Source organism: Athene noctua, chromosome 2 (genome assembly GCF_965140245.1).
Source record: "Athene noctua chromosome 2, bAthNoc1.hap1.1, whole genome shotgun sequence".
NCBI lineage: Eukaryota > Metazoa > Chordata > Aves > Strigiformes > Strigidae > Athene > Athene noctua.
Genome location: NC_134038.1, coordinates 115,483,590 through 115,502,362, shown reverse-complemented (window position 1 = coordinate 115,502,362; position 18,773 = coordinate 115,483,590).

Below are 18,773 nucleotides of genomic sequence, written 5' to 3'. Positions count from 1 at the left end.
CTTTGCTGTAAAATAACATAGCTCCAGTGAAGCTGTGTGGGCCTTTCTGTCAACTGGTGACCCAAACAGTGTTTATTTTAATGTGTTTTAGCCATGTCTCTGAGCAAAACTATAAATACTGCAAACCAAGCAAGCAGTACCACATTCTGCATAAACCTGCATACATACATACATACATAAAGTTCATGCATTAGACTTATATGCCTCCAAAAAATCATTCTGAAGTCTTCTCAGGCTTTCTGGATGTTCCCACTAACAAATTAATACAGTGGCCGTTGCTGGCAGCTACTCTCCCTCAGAGCAAAGTGTCACTGCCCGTGCAGCAGAGCACACTCAAGCCTCCTCCAGTGAGTCAGATGACAAACTGCAAATGCCATTTCAGATAAGCATCCCAAAGTCCCAGATGCAGGGTTAGCGGGGGAGCTGGCTTAAACCTGAATAAGCCTGGAGTAGTCATAGGTGACTGTGGGTAAAGGTGAATGTCAGGCAGCTGCTACAAGATGAGGTCCCTGAGGAAAAGGACCAGGGCAGGGTCTCAATCAGCTGCAGGCACATCACACAGCACCCGATGGAAGCAGGCATAGAAACACCCCCAGATGCTTGTTTAGAAATGTATTGTCCTGTTACTCCACTGCCCCACACAGTCATGGCTAGGCATCTTGATAATGTCCTACTTTTCATGCCTAACAAACAGGCCACATAGAGAAGCTTGCGAGTCCACTAAAAGCCTATAGGGGCCAGATCTGATGAAACTAGGTAGGAAGATATCTCATTGCTGGTGTTGCTGAAAGGAAAATCAGACTGATTTGGAGGGTCTGGATAGAAGAGGTCTTTGCAAAGCTGCTGGTCTGACCATGGTAGCCACATAAATGGATGCTCTGCCACTGTTCTATGCAGAAACACCCAAGACGACAGAGACTTGGATACCTTTCTAACTGCTCAGATAATGAGTAATTGGTCAAGCACCATTAAAGCAGCAAAGGGTCTGAGAGTTTCAATGGGCAACAGACTAATTATAAATGAATGGCATAACATGGCCTCAAAAAAGAGATAAAACTCACTCTCAGAAACAGAAGACACGGAATAATTACTTTGCTCTACTCAGCAGGTGAAATACTGTGCCTGATTTTAGGAAGAACACTTCAACAAAGATGTAAGAAAAACCAGGATCAGGGGAAAAAGAAAAATATTAAGAAAATATGATTTAAAATGCAATAAGCAGAGAATACAGAAGGAGAAATGAGTTTTAAAATGTTTCCAAGAGAGAAACTGAAATTAAGAACTCTTGAAATGTAATATTTGTCTTAAAATTTTAGTAGATTCTGTTGATTCCCACCTATAATAAATAGACAGTAACCATAAATTAAGAAGCATTTTGAATATAATACTTTCATATTAGATTCCATAAAAGCTAGGACTTTTCAGAGCTTGGTCTTTAATGAAGATTGATTTTAGGCTTGCATAAATTACACAGATTGCAGATTAAAAATATAAACAACTAATTTTAATTTTTTCACTTGATTTTAAATCTCAATAGGCCACCTTTTCTATTTCTTCCTCTTCTTCCTGGGTTTTGCTTGGTTGTGGTTTTTTTTTGGCAAAATCATTTCTGTTTAAAATTTAACAATTTGCCTGGAAGAGCAGGTTTGCTGCACTGGTTATATAGATGAAAATACCAGAATATGCATTTTTGGAAGACTCTATAACTAAAATATTTTAAAATTGGTATTTAGTCTTTTAGATCGAAATTAAGGAAACCTTAGGTTAAACTACAGAAAATCAGTCACATTTGTAAAAAGCCAGCAATTTAAAATGTGTTTGTTACAATTCCTGAGTTTGTTTACTCCACTGGTTTACTGATAAAGCCAGTCAAATAAATACCCACGGCTGGTTTGGTTAGTTTGTAACATACCTGATCTTGCGAAGCCTGACCTGTATATTTTTGTTGCTTTTACTTTTGAAGACTTATTTGTGCTGCTATATGCCTCATTTCCAACATCTCATTTGAATTATTTTACATAAAGCAGAAGTTTTACTAAGCTATCTGATCTTAAAGTAAAATTCTGTTGCCTAAATACAGTATCTAGTGCCGTTTGAGATGATACCAGGTTCTTAAACATGCATTGAGTTCTGCTGCATGTGCTACAGTATTTACAGAGACGTGCAGCTGAAATTGTTCCTCTCTGAGGCGGGGGAACAGCAGGAAAACTCTGAAAGTAGCTGCAGTCTTGGCTTGGACCAGACTCAGCACGGAGGGTATCAGCTGAGGGTTTAGCCCCAAAGGCTATCAAGTGCTGCTTGAAACTGTGTGAACTGACCACATGTTATGTGTATGATACAGCTTCAGAAAACTGTCACTACTATACAAATATTACAGGGTTTTAGTGTTTTCTAGCACTTTCTTTTAGCAAACAATTTAAGGAAAGCTAAACAAAACAAGGCTAAACAAGACAAGTTTTCAGTAACTCATTCTGAAGAATTTAAAAATCATTCTCTAAATCTCCTAATAAGGCTATACAGGCAACTTCACCCTGAAGTGAGCACACAGCACACAAAAATGCAGCCCAGACATTCAGTTGGAAAACAAATGGAAACCAGTAACAATCCATTAAGCAGTGTTAACTTCAGTCATTGCTACTCGTTTCCCCAAATTAACAGAGGCATCACTTCCAACCTGCTCTCATATTAAAATTCAGAATAAAACATCCTAAGCAAACTTTCTACATTGAAGGGAATAAACAGCAACTGAGAACAACTATGAATTTCACAAGGAGAGGATCAGAGCTCAGCTCAGGGTGGGCATGGGGGGAATTGTTAATTCTATAGTGAGAGCTAAAGCTCATTTTATTTACTGCAAGGTGTACAGTACATTTGCACTCCTGTTGACTAGTGTTTTAACCACAACAAAACCAAATGTTTTCCCTGTATCATTATGCTAGGCTCAGGCATGCTCTGTCACCTGAGAATTTTGTTTGTAGTTTCACTTTCTGGCAATTGTTAAAAGCAATTTATAGATCACACATTTTCAGCCAAAATAAATTGTTAATAGTAGATATGTTTTCTTCCTATTATGTGTGGCTTCATGATGAAGGCCATTGTTTATTACTGAAACCATCAGTCTTTTTGCTTCATTAGACAGTTGAGTTCTGAACTGTAATTTCAAACATTCTCTGAGAGGATCAGAGAAATTATTAAAATGACATAAATGATTTACAATGAATAATTTACTTGATATATCTAGGTGTGACCATATAACATCTATATATAGTTCTTCAAAAGAACTTAGGTATGAAAAGGAAGTAACGTAATTCATTTTAGCTGGATGTCCTGAGTATGACCACAACCTATTACCGTCAGCAGCAGACACGTATTGTAGGAGGTGATTTCTGAGTAAAAAAGCATATATTATGTGTGAACAGGACAAGCAAAGTTCAAAAAGGATGGCTCTTCACTGAGGTCATGCTGAAATACTTATGAAATAGCTTTTGATTCTACCTATGGAGGAACCTAACCAGGATTACATGACGTTTAGCCATGAATCTGCCTGTTGTCTTCCTTAATAACATACTAAAGCCAACTGAAAGGCAGGAAACTTGATAATAGTAGTAGAAAAATAAAAACAAACCTTTCAAGAATTACAATGACAATATATGTTCTAATTTCTCAGCTGTCCATTCTGCACAGTGCTCTTTGTATTGGAGAAAACTGTATTAGAATGATAGAACTACCTTCTTGAGTAAGAGTCTCTTGATATATTACTGAAAAAATTACTTTTCTACTAAGCATGAGCATGCATCAGAAAGTTATTGGTGATCTTGTTGGCCAGGTATAATCTTAACACTATATGTTTAGTCACTTGCAGAGGGAAGAAACATGTGAAACTCATTGATCTGTCAGTAATTATTTTCCACGTGCCTATATTCTGTTCCCTAGACCACATCTATCTCTAGACTTCTTTGATTGTAAGTAAACTATGTTTTTTTTCTTCCTGTCCCAAAATATCGGTTGCCACCAAATTAATACAACTCAGAATCTTCCTCAAGATATAGTCTTTTGAGTATCAAGGACAAAAAAATTGCAAGATAAAATACATTATTTTCACCTTGAAAGACTTCTATTATAGTATTTTACCCTATTAAGCAATATTGGACTTTGAAGGAAGGATCACTGATTGTGGCAAGTAGGGCACCCCAGGATTCTGCATCTATGTGCACAGCTCAATTCTACCAAAGCATTTTTTATAAGAAATATGTTGTCTAAAGAGACAGGTGATCTTTAGAAATGCCAAGCCCTCTGAGATTATTGCACAGCATGGTGTACAGGAAAGCTGGCAGCAGTCAGTCAGTCTAAGAAAACCTAGGAGAAACAGACAGGTAAAATAGAACCTATAAAGAGACTGAGTAGGTAGCACACAGAGTTCATATTACCAGGAATATTGTTGGATGTCCAGGTAAAAAGTCTTGAAGAACAATACAATCAAGGGAAGAAATTAATCTATTGTCAATTTAGAGATTGCAGCCCTAAACTGGATTCCAAACTTAAAAGTATGGTGAATATAAAGTTACAGTGAGATCATGAGCTGAAAAGTTGAGGAAAACTGCTCTACTAAGAAGTGTTTAGCCAAACTGGTTACGGGGAATCATAGAATCATTTAGGTTAGAAAATACCTTTAAGGTCATCAAATCCAGCCGTAAACCTAACAGTGCCAAGTCCACCACTAAACCATGTTCTTAAATGCTACATCTACACATCTTTTAATTACGTCCAGTGATGGTGACTCAAGCACTTCCCTGGGAAGTACTTTAAGTGAAGAAATTTTTTCTAATATCCAATCTAAACCTCCCCTGGTGCAACATGAGGCCATTTCTTCTTATCCTATCACCTGTTATTTGGGAAAAGGGAATCAGAGAACATAGAATGGTTTGGCTTGTGTTGGAAAGGACCTTAAAGATCATCTGGTCCCATCACCCCTGCCATGGGCAGGGACACCTTCCACTAGATTAGGTTTCTCCAAGCCCTGTCCAACCTGGCCTTAAACACTTTGTGATGGTCTGATGAATCCATAGTTAATGTCTCAACTATATACGGTAAAGAACTTTTCCAAAGGAAATAGTTACTATGCAAACACCAGGACTGTGCAAGTAATGGCAGGGAGGCACAGCAAAAGGAGGGGGACCTGTGGAGGTGGAACCACACGTTTCAGAGGCTGAACTTCCGTATCTTGAGTGACTCTGTGAAGAGCCAATAGAAAAGCTGTTTTCATGACTCATGTGCCATACAGAAAGTTCAAACAATGGTCACACCTCCAAGAAAGGGGGAATGACTCCCCAATGACCTCCAAGCCCACTGACTCATTTCCAGAAGAATCTGAAGGTACAAAATGCACATGTACCAAAGGAAAGAATTCTAGAAGCATAAACTGCACACGATGCCTAGTTAGTCTAATGAGTCCAAGTACCCACCTGGAGGAGGGGCAAGGTATTGTAAAAGGACACAAGTCAAAGATCCCGGTGTCTGTGCCTCTCCAGAACTGGACCCCTAGGCTGGCTGGTACAATGGTGGAACCAGGACTGGTGAAATCTTCATTTTTGTCTTTCTCTTTTCCTCTCTCCCCTTTCCTCTTCCATTCTTATTCTGTATTGCCCGCATATGAGGCAAGGCTTGTTTGGGCATGTTTAAGGCTTATCGGGGCGTGCTATAAGATCTGCCACTAGTCAGTGTAAGTTTAATGCCGGCTGCAGAGATTGCAAAGATTGCTGACAGAGTTTCATGTGAATTATCTGTTGTGAGCAAATAAAAAATGAGTTTTGTGAATTGAAGGATCCTTGGTGTGATTTCACCTTAATCCTGACCTGGTAATTGGCAAATCTGAGTCATCATCCCAAGAAATTGGGATGTGACACACTTCCATGGAGGGGGCATCCACAGCCTCTCTGGGCAACCTGTTCCAGTGTTTCACCATCTTCGCAGTAAAGAATGTCTTCCTTACATCTAATTTAAATCTGCCTTCTTTCAGTTTAAAGCCATTATCCCTTGTCCTATCACTACATGCCTTTTTACAAAGTCCCTCCCCATCATTTCCGTAGGCTCCCTTAAAGTACTGGAAGGCCGCTATAAGATCTCCCTGGAGCTTTCACTTCTCCAGGCTGAACAACTCCAACTCTCTTGGCCTGTCCTCATAAGGGAGGTGCTCCAGCCCCCTGATCATCTTTGCTGCTTCCTCTGGATGCACTCAAGCAGGTTCATGCCTCTCTTATGCTGTGGGCCCCAGAACTGAACATAGTCCTCCAGGTGGGATCTCAGGAGAGTGGTGTAGAGGGGGAGAATCACCTCCCTCAACCTGCTGGCCACACTTCCCTTGATGCAGCCCAGGATACAGTTGGCTTTCAGGGCTGCAAGAGCACATTGCTGTGTCATGCTGAGCTTGTCAACCAGCATCCCCAGGTTCTCTGCAGGGCTGCTCTTAACCCACTCATCACCCAGCCTGTATTGTGCTTGGAATTGCCCTGATCCATGTGTAAAACATTGCACTTGGCCTTGTTGAACTTCATGAGGTTTGCACAGGCCCACACCTCAAGCCTGACCAGGTCCCTCTGGATAGCATATCCCTTCCCTCCAGTGTGTTGACTGCATGACACAGCTTGGTGTCATCAGCAAACTTGATAAGGGTGGACTCAATCATATTGTTCATGTCACCAACAAAGATGTTAAACAGCACTGATCCCGATACTAACCCCTGAGGAACACCACTCATCACCATTCTCCACTTGGACATTGAACCATTGGCCACAACTCTTTGAGTATGATCATCCAGCCTATTCCTTATCCACAGAGTGGTCCATCTATCAAATCCATGTCTCTTCAATTTAGAGACAAGGATGTCGTGCAGGATAGTGTCAAATGCTTTGCAGAAGTCCAGGTAGATGACATCAGTTGCTCTTCCTTTATCCACCAATGGTATAACCCCATTGCAGAAGGCCATCAAATTTGTCAGACATGATTTGTCCTTAGTGAAGCCATGTCTTCTGTCACCAATCACCTCCTTATTTTTCATGTGCCCTGGCATAGATTCCAGAAGTATGCACTCCATGATCTTGCCAGACATAGAGATAAGACTGACTGGCCTGTTGTTCCTTGGGTCTTCCATTTTTGGTTATGTTTCTCCTTTTCCAGGCAGCGGGAACTTCACTGGACTGTCACAGCTTCTCAAATATGATGGATAGTGGTTTAGCCACTTAATCCACCAGTTCCCTCAGGACCCACAGATGCATCTCATCAGGTCACATTGACTTGTGCACCTTTAGGTTCATTAGATAGTCTCAAATCTGACCTTCTACAGTGGGTGATTCTTCATTATCCCAGCCCCTGCCTTTGCCTTCTGTGACTTGGGCAGTGTGGCTGGAACACTTTCTGGTGAAGACTGAGACAAAAAAGTCATTGAGTACCTCAGCCTTCTCCATGTCCTAGGTAACCAGGTCTCTTGTTTCCTTCCAGAGAGGGCCCACCTTTACCCTAGTCTTCCTTTTATCACTGACGTACCTATGGAAGCTTTTCTTGTTGCCCTTGACATCCATGGTCAGATTTAACTCTATCAGGATTTGGCCTTCCTAATCTGATCCCCAGTTGCTTAGACAATTTCTCTGTAACACTCCTAGGCTACCTGTCCTTGCTTTTGCCTTCTGTAGGCTTTATTTTTGTGTTTGAGTTTGTCCAGGATCTACATGTTGATTCATGAAGACCTCCTGGCATTTTTACTTGATTTCCTCTTTGTCAGGATGCATTGTTCCTGAGCTTGGAGGAGGTGATCCTTGATTAACCAGCTTTCTTGGGTCCCTTTTCCTTTCAGGGCTTTATTCCATATTACTCTACCAAGCAGATCCCTGAAGAAGCCAGAGTCTGTTCTTCTGAAGTCCAGGGTAACGAGCTTGCTGTGTGCCCTCCTTGCTGCCTGAAGGATCTGGAACTCCACCATTTCATGGTCACTGCAGCCAAGACTGCCCTTGAGCTTCACATTTCCCACCAGCCCCTCCTAGTTGGTAAGAACAAGATCTGGCATAGCACCTCTCCTCATTGGCTTCTATATCACTTGGAGAAGGAAGTTATCATCAACACATTCTGGGAACCTCCTGGATTGCTTATGCCCTGCTGTGTTGTACCTCCAACAGATACTGGGAGGGTTGAAGTCCCCCCATGAGGACCAGGACTTGTGAACCTGATGGTGTTCCTATCTGTCTATAGAGAGCCTCATCTGCTTAGTCTTTTTGGTCTTGCCTGTACAAACCGCCACTATAAGGTCAGCTGTCCCTGTCCTCCTTTTTATCCTGACTCATAAGCTCTTGGTCAGTTCCTCATCCACCTGCAGGCAGAGCTTCATGAACTCCAGCTTGTCATTGACATAGAGGGTGACTCCCCCTCCTGTCTCCCCTGCCTGTCCTTCCTTAAGAGCCTGTTTCTTTTCATTCCAAGACTCCAGTCATAGGAACCATCCCACCATGTCTCTGTGACGCCAATAAGATTGAAGCCTGAAGGCGTGCACACTTCTTTAATTTCTCTTGTTTATTCCCTATGCTTATTTATTCCCCATGCTTGTTTATTCCCCATGCCTTGTTTGCCTAGAGGCATTTAAGTTGGACCTTCAATGAAGGTGACTTATGGGCTGGATTGGTTGGAATTCCTTTGTGCTGCTTTTCAGGTGCTCTCCCACTGGAGAGTATCAGACACTTCTTGTCATTTCTCTCCCACCAGTCCCTGCAACAATCTGACAAAAAAAGTGCAAAGATCATGTTTTCACCTTTGGCACTTATTCTATGATTAGATATAGCCATCCTAAGCAAAAGGATAGTCTAGAGCTCCCTGTGAAGGGCCCGTGCTCACTGTCCCATCCCTAAGATGGAGCACATTTATCACACATAGAAATTACTAGAAAATGTATCAATATCTCTGTTGAGTATTTGTAAATTGTTATTTTCTGAATGTCATAACTCATCCAAATACAGGTTTTTCATGAAAAATCTCATGGAGATTTCCTGTGCCGTTGTTATAACCCCCTACTTCATGACTCTAGTGTTTCTTAAAAAAAAAGATTTACCAACATTAACTGGCAAACCACTGAGCACTTCTGCCACCCACTCTGTGAAGTGACTACTAATTTTGTAAAAACTAAAAAGCAATTTTTCAGGGAAAACCTGAAACAGACATCTAGCAATGAAGTATTCAGAAAAAAAGCATTAAAATTTAATCATTATAAGCAAATAACTCAGGGCCTAATAATGGCAATTTTGGGGCTCCCTAATTGACATCTCTGATCTATAATAACCCCAGATAGAAAGAAAGAGAGGAAAAAAAAATATATAAAGAGCTCTTAAGTGATCTTAAGAAGAGGAGTTAGAAAAAAACAGAATATTTTGAAATTTCAAATAAAATAGATTTCAATGACAGTTTCCCATCCTTTATCATCTGACCACCTGGTCTCAAAGTAGGTGTTTTTATTCTCTGCTAACTAAAAAAAAAAAAAAAAGGTTATTATTTTTCTTATGTATAACAAACAATACTAAATTCTGTAAAAAATTGAAAATATTTTAATTCTGGGGACAAGGGAAGTCAGCAGAAAATGCCATGAAAGTTGAGTTTTAATTTCTCCCTTTTTTGACTAGGGAGAACCTTTCAAGGTCATTTGCAATTAGAGGAGCTTTGAACTCTTCTGTTGAGAGAGAAAAAAAGGATTGCCTCATCAGCAGTTTGAGAAGAATGTGTAATGCATCTGAGTTGAAGAAGGATGTATCTTGAACCATTACTCCAGATCCACACCTGTGGTTCCAGCTACCATTTACCTGACAAAGAATGCATTGACTTGTTGTTATAGCATGAGAAAAGACTTTCTGTTCTTCAGATGGTTTTAATCTGATCCTGTGGAAGTCAGTTAGGGGCACCATGTAAATGTGGTTTAGGTATCTCAACACCTTTGAGGGCAATAGGACCAGATTTTTAAAGGTGTATGCATAAATAATGATGCAGATAAGTTCTTTCTATGAGTTAAGGATGAAAAGTAGTCCTGAAAAGTAGAAAGATTCCTTGCAGCACTGTTTGATGTCAGAATATTATTATGAAACTTCATGCTACAGCCAAAAGGGAATAAAATACCCAAATCACACAGAACTTTGGGAAACAAATACGTTGCTACTTTTTGATCTTCTTAAATGTATGTGTCTCACTATTTAAAATAATTAATACATTCAAGTGGAGCAGATGGTTAAATGCAATGGAAAATTATGCTTAATTAGGCACATACTAAGTTAATGGGGAACTATATTGGTCCAATCCACACCAATGACTTAAGTTCCTGATCACAACCTGTCCCCAGCCATGACATGTGTTTCACAAAGCAGCAGGCAAAGCCCTGCTTCTCAGGACCTTGTAAATATGGAGAGCCACAGCTACATCCATAAAGCCAACATGAGCCTGGCAGCAACTGTGCTCACCTCATGCCACATGGTTTGGGCTGGCCCCTGGGGCAGAGTAGCCTCCTGCCTGCCCACGTATCTCAGAGAAGGCAGACTCCAAGGGTGCCAGTAAACAGAGGTTAGGATGAGCCTTCTGTGTTAAGAATACATATGCATGTATGATAACATAGTCTGAAAATCCCTGGAGAGGTAAAATATAATCTCTTGAGCTTTGCTTTTTCTCTGCTTTCAAAGGTGTTCTTTATAGGAATGTCGTATTTTATAGGAATCAAGTACGATGAGACTGATTTGCATAATGCTATTTATCACTATGTACAGATCCTTCGTAGAAAGTTAGAGAAACCCTGGAGATGTATGTTCTCAGTCACATCGAGCACCTAAATGCTGTCCAGAAGTCCATTACATGCAGAGGTTTTGAACGTATTTTTAGCAAACTTTCCAGGTTTTGTTACTGTCACTACATGTGGTGGGTTGACCTTGGCTAGATGCCAGGTGCCCACCAAGGCCACTCTGTCACTCCCCTCCTCAGCTGGGTGGGGGAGAGAAAATATAAGGAAAGGCTTATGGGTTCAGATAAGAACAGGGAGAGATCATTCAGCAATTATCATCCCAGGCAAAACAAACTCAATTTGGTGAAATTATTTTAATTTATTGCCAATCGTATCAGAGTAGGATAATGAGAAATAAAAAATAAATCTTCAGAACACCTTCCCCCCACCCTTCCCATCTTCCCAGGCTCATCTTTACTTCTGACTTTCTCTACCTTCTCCTCACTGAGCAGTGCAGGGGCAGGGGATGGGCATTGAGGTCAGTTCATCACATGTTGTCTCTGTTGCTTCTTCCTCAGGGGAAGGACTCTTTACACTCTCCCACGGGAGACAGTACTCCACAAAATTCTCCAGTGTGAGTCCTTCCCATGGGCTGCAGTTCTTCATGAACTGTTCCAGTGTGGACCTTCCATGGGCTGCAGTCCTTCAGGAACAGACTGCTCCAGTGTGAGTCTCTTACGGGGTCACAAGTCCTGCCATCAAACCTGCTTTAGTGTGGGTTCCTCTCTTCACGAGTCCACAGGTCCTACCAGGAACCTACTCCAGCATGGGCTTCCCATGGGTTCACAGCATCCTTCAGACATCCACCTGTTCTGTCCTGGGCTCCCCCACAGACTGCAGGTGGATCTCTGCTCCCCATCAACCTCCAAGGGCTGCAGGGGCACAGCCTGCCTCACCACAGACTGCACCACAAGCTGCAGGAGAATATCTGCTTCTTCACATGGAGCATCTCCACCCTCTCCTTCACTGACCTTGGTGTCTGCAGAGTTGTTTCTCTCACATATTCTTACTCCTCTCTCTGGCTGCAATTGCATGGTATTGGGTCTTTTTCCCTCTTCTTAAATATGTTATCATGGAGTCATTACCACCATCACTGATGGGCTCGGCTTTGACCAGCTGCAGGTCCATCTTGGAGCCATCTGACATTGGCTCTATTGAAGGCAGGGGGAGCTTCTGGAAGCTTCTCAAGAAGTCACCTCTGTGGCCCGCACGGCTACCAAAACTTTGCCATGCAAACCCAATGGACTATGGCATTCTCCTCAAAAGAGAAAAAGAGAAATGTAGAGAAAATGCAGTAGCAATGAACATATGATGGGAAACATGTGAAGGATATGACATCAGCCCTTCCCTTGGATACAGATGTGGGTGTTTAAACCACCTGCTTAGATTCCCACTGATCCCTACTGAATGTAGAGGCTATGAGGCCATACACCAGACTCCAAGGAGCCAAGGACACAAGGTCCTAATATTCACACAGTGAATGACATGAATCTATCCTGAGAGAAGAGCATTCTGTCCTTCCTCTTTCCTGAGGACTCATTCCCTCAACACCAGACCCATGACATCAGTAGGCTAACTCTCTCTTCAGAGACAGAGATTATTTTTGGAGTATATAGTCCAGATTACACAACAAATTAATTTAAAATTTGGGTTGGAGGTAAGAGATTCTATTACGACAAGAATTTTTGTTCAGCTTTAATGAAACCAAGAAGTGAAAATGTTTGCTTAGGAAACTAAAATCTGTAAAAATCTCAGGTGCTAAATAGTGTTCTTCCTCTTATAGTAAGCATATTTTTTCTGGGTAAATTTTTCTTTTTCCTTTTTCTAAGTAAAGTCACAAAGATCTTTTGATTTAAAATTGTTAAAGAATATTTTTGAAGTGTAGACTAACATTTCCAATATGTTTTTCTAGCCTCTTTTATAAGTGTATTTTTAGTACAAAGATGTTTGGAAGCAAATAAAGTCTATTAGGTCTATTAAGATCAATAAATGTTTTACTACCAGAGTATGCATTTTTCTTCATACTGTTTTGCATATATTAAAGTAATCCATATTGTCTCTCAGGACACGAGCTTTTTGCTTTATGTACCTATGAGTTTGTCTACATGGAGAACTAAACCAAGTTAGGTAATTCTGTTAAGTAAATACATATTTATGCATACCTCTAGGTGTCTCTGTGTGTTCTCTTAACCTGAATGATAAAGTTTACATAGGGATATAGTACATCCTAATTTATGCATGTTACTTTTTATTGAGTTTCTTTGAGACAAGCTCCCTGGAGTTGATTTTCCAGGTAATTTGCTCTTCATTGTCTAAGACCAATTAAAATAGAAAGAAAAAATAAAAGCAATTGAAAATATCAGCTGTTCAGCATATCTGCTCAAAGAGGCCACTAGAATTCCACTTGGTAGAAAAATGCACAAGTTAGGATCAATTTTATCAATTTGAAGTGTTGTGTTACAAGGCACTGAATCTATATGGTGAATGCAAAATCTCATTATAATAAGCAGAATAATAAATTCATTGAGTTAAATCAGAATTCCACATTTCATTATGTATTTTCTTCTTCTGTTATGAGACAGAGGAACAGAACTTCCTCATCTGTCTTTTCCACACTGCAATTTTGTCATAATCAACCCACAGTAAGAGCATCTAATCCCTGTTTTTCAATGGAATAAGCCATATGGTCATATGGTGGCTTATCCTGACATTAGTTTCTTTATTTGATAGTGATTTGTTAGTGATTCCCAAAGAAATATCAGAAACTGATAATTTTCTCATAATTACTATCTTACTAACTGCCATGCTTACTCTCTAGAATATCTTCCCTTGTTGCTTTCAGCATAAAGATTAGCATTTAACTGTATGCTTCATTTCAAATTCAAACATGAAGGTTTCAGATCATGTACTTCAGGCAGAAAAATTAGGAAAATAGCAATGCTCCAAAAGTGCAGATGGGGTTTAACTCTGATAGGCTTCCAGCAACTGAAAGTAAGCATGAGAAATATTCTTTCAGTCTCTGAAGACACGTGTGACTGGGTATCTGCATAAGGTTTCATGGTCAGTTTGTCTGGGAATTTCTCAAGCAAGTTCCTACAGAGGCAGGGCTGTTTCCATAAAGGCTTGGCCAACATGACCAAGTTTTAACCCACAAAAAAATCCATTTATGGACTACTGTGTTTCCAGCTTTCCTAGAGGAAGATCCTGTTCATATGCCTAATTGCCTACAAAGAGCCTCCAAGAAATCAGTGTCTGAGGACGGCAGTTTGTGACACCCTTAAGTGAAAATAATATATTATTAATCCATTGACTAGCAACAAGAATGTCACTTTTTCAAATAAGCAGATCTATTATAATAAATAAATCTGTGATCTTCTGAAATGGTTTAAATTTATTTTTTTCCATCAGCATTCTGAGTGCTCATTTTTCTTCCAATGTCTGCTTAGGTAAATTAAAAAAGAAGGATGGGAATTAGATTTGATAAAAAATACAGAAAGCATTTGATGCCAAAAAACCCACACAAAAAATTACATTGTAGCAAAAGAGAAGTTTAGTACTTTCCATCAAGACAATTTTGAAACACCTTATAGATCTGCTCACTCCTAGATGTATGTCTTAATTGTAGACAAAGAAAAGCATTTTGTAAAGAAATGGCTTCTTAGTAGGCACAAGCTAACATATAGTCAGCCTCTAAAATTTATTCAAATTTTAGTCAATGCAATAAAAAGGCTTATGTTCTGTTGCAGGTTCCCTCAAACAACAATATAACTCCTTAAAACAAAAGCCAACTGCCATGAAACAAACATCCTCATTTTCCCTGTCACTTCCATCCATCACTTATCTTGCAGCAAATAGAAATAGTCACTTTACTCTCTTTCTTCATCAATTTGCAATTAAGAAATGACAAATGAAGGCTAAGGGGTAAAATCATACAGTATGTTTATGTAGAGTATATCACCAAATGTTTAATAATATTAACACAAGGGAAAACACTAATTTTAAAATATATTTTATAAATTTCATTAATGAAATCACTTTGAAAAGTAATAGTTGATCAACAATGTAAATATGATTATTCCATACCAAAAACTGCTATTGTATAAAGATGTTTTATATAAACATTAGTAAAAAATAGCATATATGCATAATTTTGTGTGTTAAATCACTGTACAATAGACCTAGCTATAACCTTCTCAAAATAATTTTTGGCATTGAAACAGAAGATTTCATCGTCAATTATGAGTTTCTAAAGTTGCTGTACCACATTTTGACATTTCATACAAAAATAGAAGTATCTTAATCTGAGATAACTTGTCAATTGAAAAATAATATTGATGGATTTTAAAATAAAAAATAGAGCTTCCACACATAGCAGACTTTTCTGATATATTGGGCTCAGAGCTGACAGTGGTTAAGATCAGGACCATAGATGAGCAAGCAGGACCAAATTCTCATCTCCAGTATGCAGTTAAAGCCTTCACAAGACTGTTCTTTTTTTTTTTTTTTTTTTCTGGTGTATCCATTCAGCTAAAGCATCCACCTACAATGAGTTTAAGTGATTTTCAATTTCTCGTTTGGGGCATTGTGACTCCTAGTAAAGTAACACAGAAAAAAATAATATAACATTTAATCAATCAGTGGCACTGTGATACTTATGTCATCAAATTAAAGAAATTACTTTTCTTTAGGTGAGGTAATGCAAGTAAACAGTTAGGCAAAATGAATGCTTTGAATCAGCCCCCAACAGTTTAGATGTGCACCATTTAAATCGCTGCTTTCAAGTTCTATATCCTTATCAGGATTCTAAAAGACCATTTATTGAATCAATTAGCTGTGGAAAAACAGGTATCCTCTAAATAATGCAAAATACCAAATGCATGGTGAATAATTCTCTTCATAAGAAGCAAGATTGATTTTGCCTTTGATTATCCTTGTTACACAGAAATACTTTTTTCCAATTAAGGTTAAAAAGTTAATGTTACAGAGTCAACAACTTGACAAAATATCACATTAATCAGGAAGTATAACCTCATTGGAATTCCACATATTATGCTGAAGAAGCTATTTCTGGAATATCAGACAAGTACCAAGATACAGAGGCATGTTCTGGAGCACTGATTAGCAAGGCCATTTAAACAGCAACATGTTGATTGTAGTAATAACATATTGTTAAACAAGGTACTAAAATGTTCAGTCTCTCACCTCTTCTTTTCAGGAACAATTAGGAGCCTAAACAGCTGAAACAATTTCTAGAAAAATGTTAGTTTCCATTAAATATTTTCTTTAAAGGTAGCTGAATGTATCTGTTTTAACAATACTACTACAATCAGCTCTTAACTATAAAGATATGCTTCCTCTCTTGGCACCCAGAGCTTCAGGGACCTTGCTGTGCTAGCTGCTGGGAGTATTAACACACTTTGTCTATAACATGGAGGCAAAGTTAATAAACCTTGTTGGAGCCTGCTGTGACTGGATCTGGACTAGCTCGGGCTCTTAGCTTGGCCAAAATGAGGCTCTTAGCTTGTCCAAAAATGAGTACAGGAGCTCACAGCAGCTTCCCTTTCCTGAAAGGGCTCAGAAACAGGTAGAAAGTGGGAAAATAAGAAAGAGAAAGAGGGATGGAGCAATGGCATCAGTCCTTGAGGCTTCTTCACATATATCCTAGGTTTGGTGACCAGTCCCCATTGGAGCTGTTGGTACTCTATACCTCTGAAAATCAGACCACAGATGGCTTAAGGTGCTTGTAAATGCTTATAGGCAGAATGGCCCCATAGTTGTAGTTCTTATGTTCCAGACTGGGGACAAGATAGTTTTCTAGACAGCAGAACTGCGAAACAGATGAACTATTACAAAAGCAACCTGCCAAGAAAATTCACTGCAGTTGAGATTCAGTTGTTGACTCCCATCAAAGTGATGGATGTTTTCAAAGGACTATGATAACTTCAGGGTGTTATGTCTTTTTTGAATTCCCACACATCAAACTCAAAATAAGATCCTGAAGTAATGTTTGAATAACATGTTGTCAAGTCTATAGGATTATGATAGCATAATGATGAGTGAGACATACAAATATGTACAGACAGATGATGCTGGCTATAATGAAGGACGTAAAAAAATTAATTTTAAGAAAGGACAGTTTCATAAAAAAGATACAATTTCTTGATAATTTTGTTAATGGACAGGGAATAGCACTCTGTTGTTGGTTTTATCCTGATAACAGTGAAGCAAATGAAAGAAGTAATAGAATAAAATAATGATAAAACTTGTTTTTCAGGTAAAGTAATAACTCAGAACACTATTAAGAATATGGTTGTTATTGGTTTTTTTTAATTTTTCTATCCTTCATAATGGATACATATTCTCCCACTGCAAAAACCAGTCATAGAAAGATATAATGAAAAGAAAAATTATGGTCATTAATTTCCCTTTGAAAACCTTTTTTCTTTATCCCAGAGTGTAGCTACATAAGGACAATTCATAATTTGGCCTCTGGCAGTGAGATACTCAAAAGGAATAGATAGAAGCATCTAGTGTTGCCTGCAGTACTAATAGCCTTGCTAAGAATATCACTGAGAAAGAAAATGCGATGCGATCACAACTTCATTTGTGACAGTGAGACAGTATTTGAAGTGCTATCTATACCCCCCTGTCACTCATATTGCAGATTTCAGCATACCTGGCATTCTCATATCAGCTCCTCTAAGTATTGAACTAAACTCTGCTCATTTCTACCTAAGAAGTTCTTCTAAAATCAATGGGACTGTGTAGGTTAAACTAAAAGAATTTGGTTAGTACACCAAAGGTGAAAATAACCATTTTGCATTGTATTAATCAGGACACTGCCTGATATGAATTTTAACTTTTAAAAAAATCATATTATATCATATATAATATGAGGAAATTATCTGTGGAGAATTCAGAACAGCTATTAACAGGATGAAAAATAAAGCCATTAGGGAAGGGAAGGAAGACGTGGCGTGAGGAGGGGCAAGGTGGGGCAAAGAAAGGAATAAAGGAAAAGGGAAAAATAAGCCTGCAAACATCTTCAAAGGAAATAGTGGAACAAATTGAAAAAGCTAATACAATTCATCCAGAAAAAAGGGAAGGGGAAAACACACATAAAAATCATTATGATATTTTCTTATTAAAGAAATGTTAGCAATTTGAACAACTGTTGTGTGGGTAACATCACCATCAAAGAGCAATTTTAAGATGGAGAATAAAAATGCCATCAAAAACATTTTGAAGAATGACAATTCTTCTTTATTTTCTCAACTCTGCACTGACACTTTCCCAGTAAATATTTTTGAGAAAGAAATGAAGCTTTCATGTTTTCATGGTGTTGAGAATGTGCAGAATGTGGGGCAGGAAAGAGCTTGCTTTATAGCTAGGTAGGCATTTAGGCACATTTAATTCTAAATATTTGAGACATCAAGTTTAGTAAACTGAATGCTGCAGCATATTCCTTCTTGTCCCTTTTATTAGCTGTAGAAGGATCCTGGAGTGACCAGCTCAGAATAGATGTCTATATTTAGTTAGGTGAATCCCATGGGAATTCTCCTGGAGAAGGACTGGATATCTGTGGATTCCTCTATTAAATATTCTGATTTTCCAAGGTGTTTATTGAGATACCATCTTTCGGTTTCAATCCAGGTGTAGTATGATTAGCCTGATAATACTACCAGATTTAGTAGTATCACCCTCCTTTGAGTCAACCTGCTATTCAGGTCAACATTGTCAACATTACACACCCAACAAGTGGAGCCCAGAGAGACAACTGGACAGATGCTGCACTTAATGGTGTGGATGATATGAGTTCTATGATTACACAGAGAACATTGAACGCTGTGAAGAACTAAAAGTTAAAACATAATCCCAGTTGCACAGTAAAAATATGTTATTAAAACAAAAGTCCAGGTATGATCATGGACAACCTCCATGTTCCAAAGAGAAGTAATGAGAAATACTGCTATCATTCACAGCC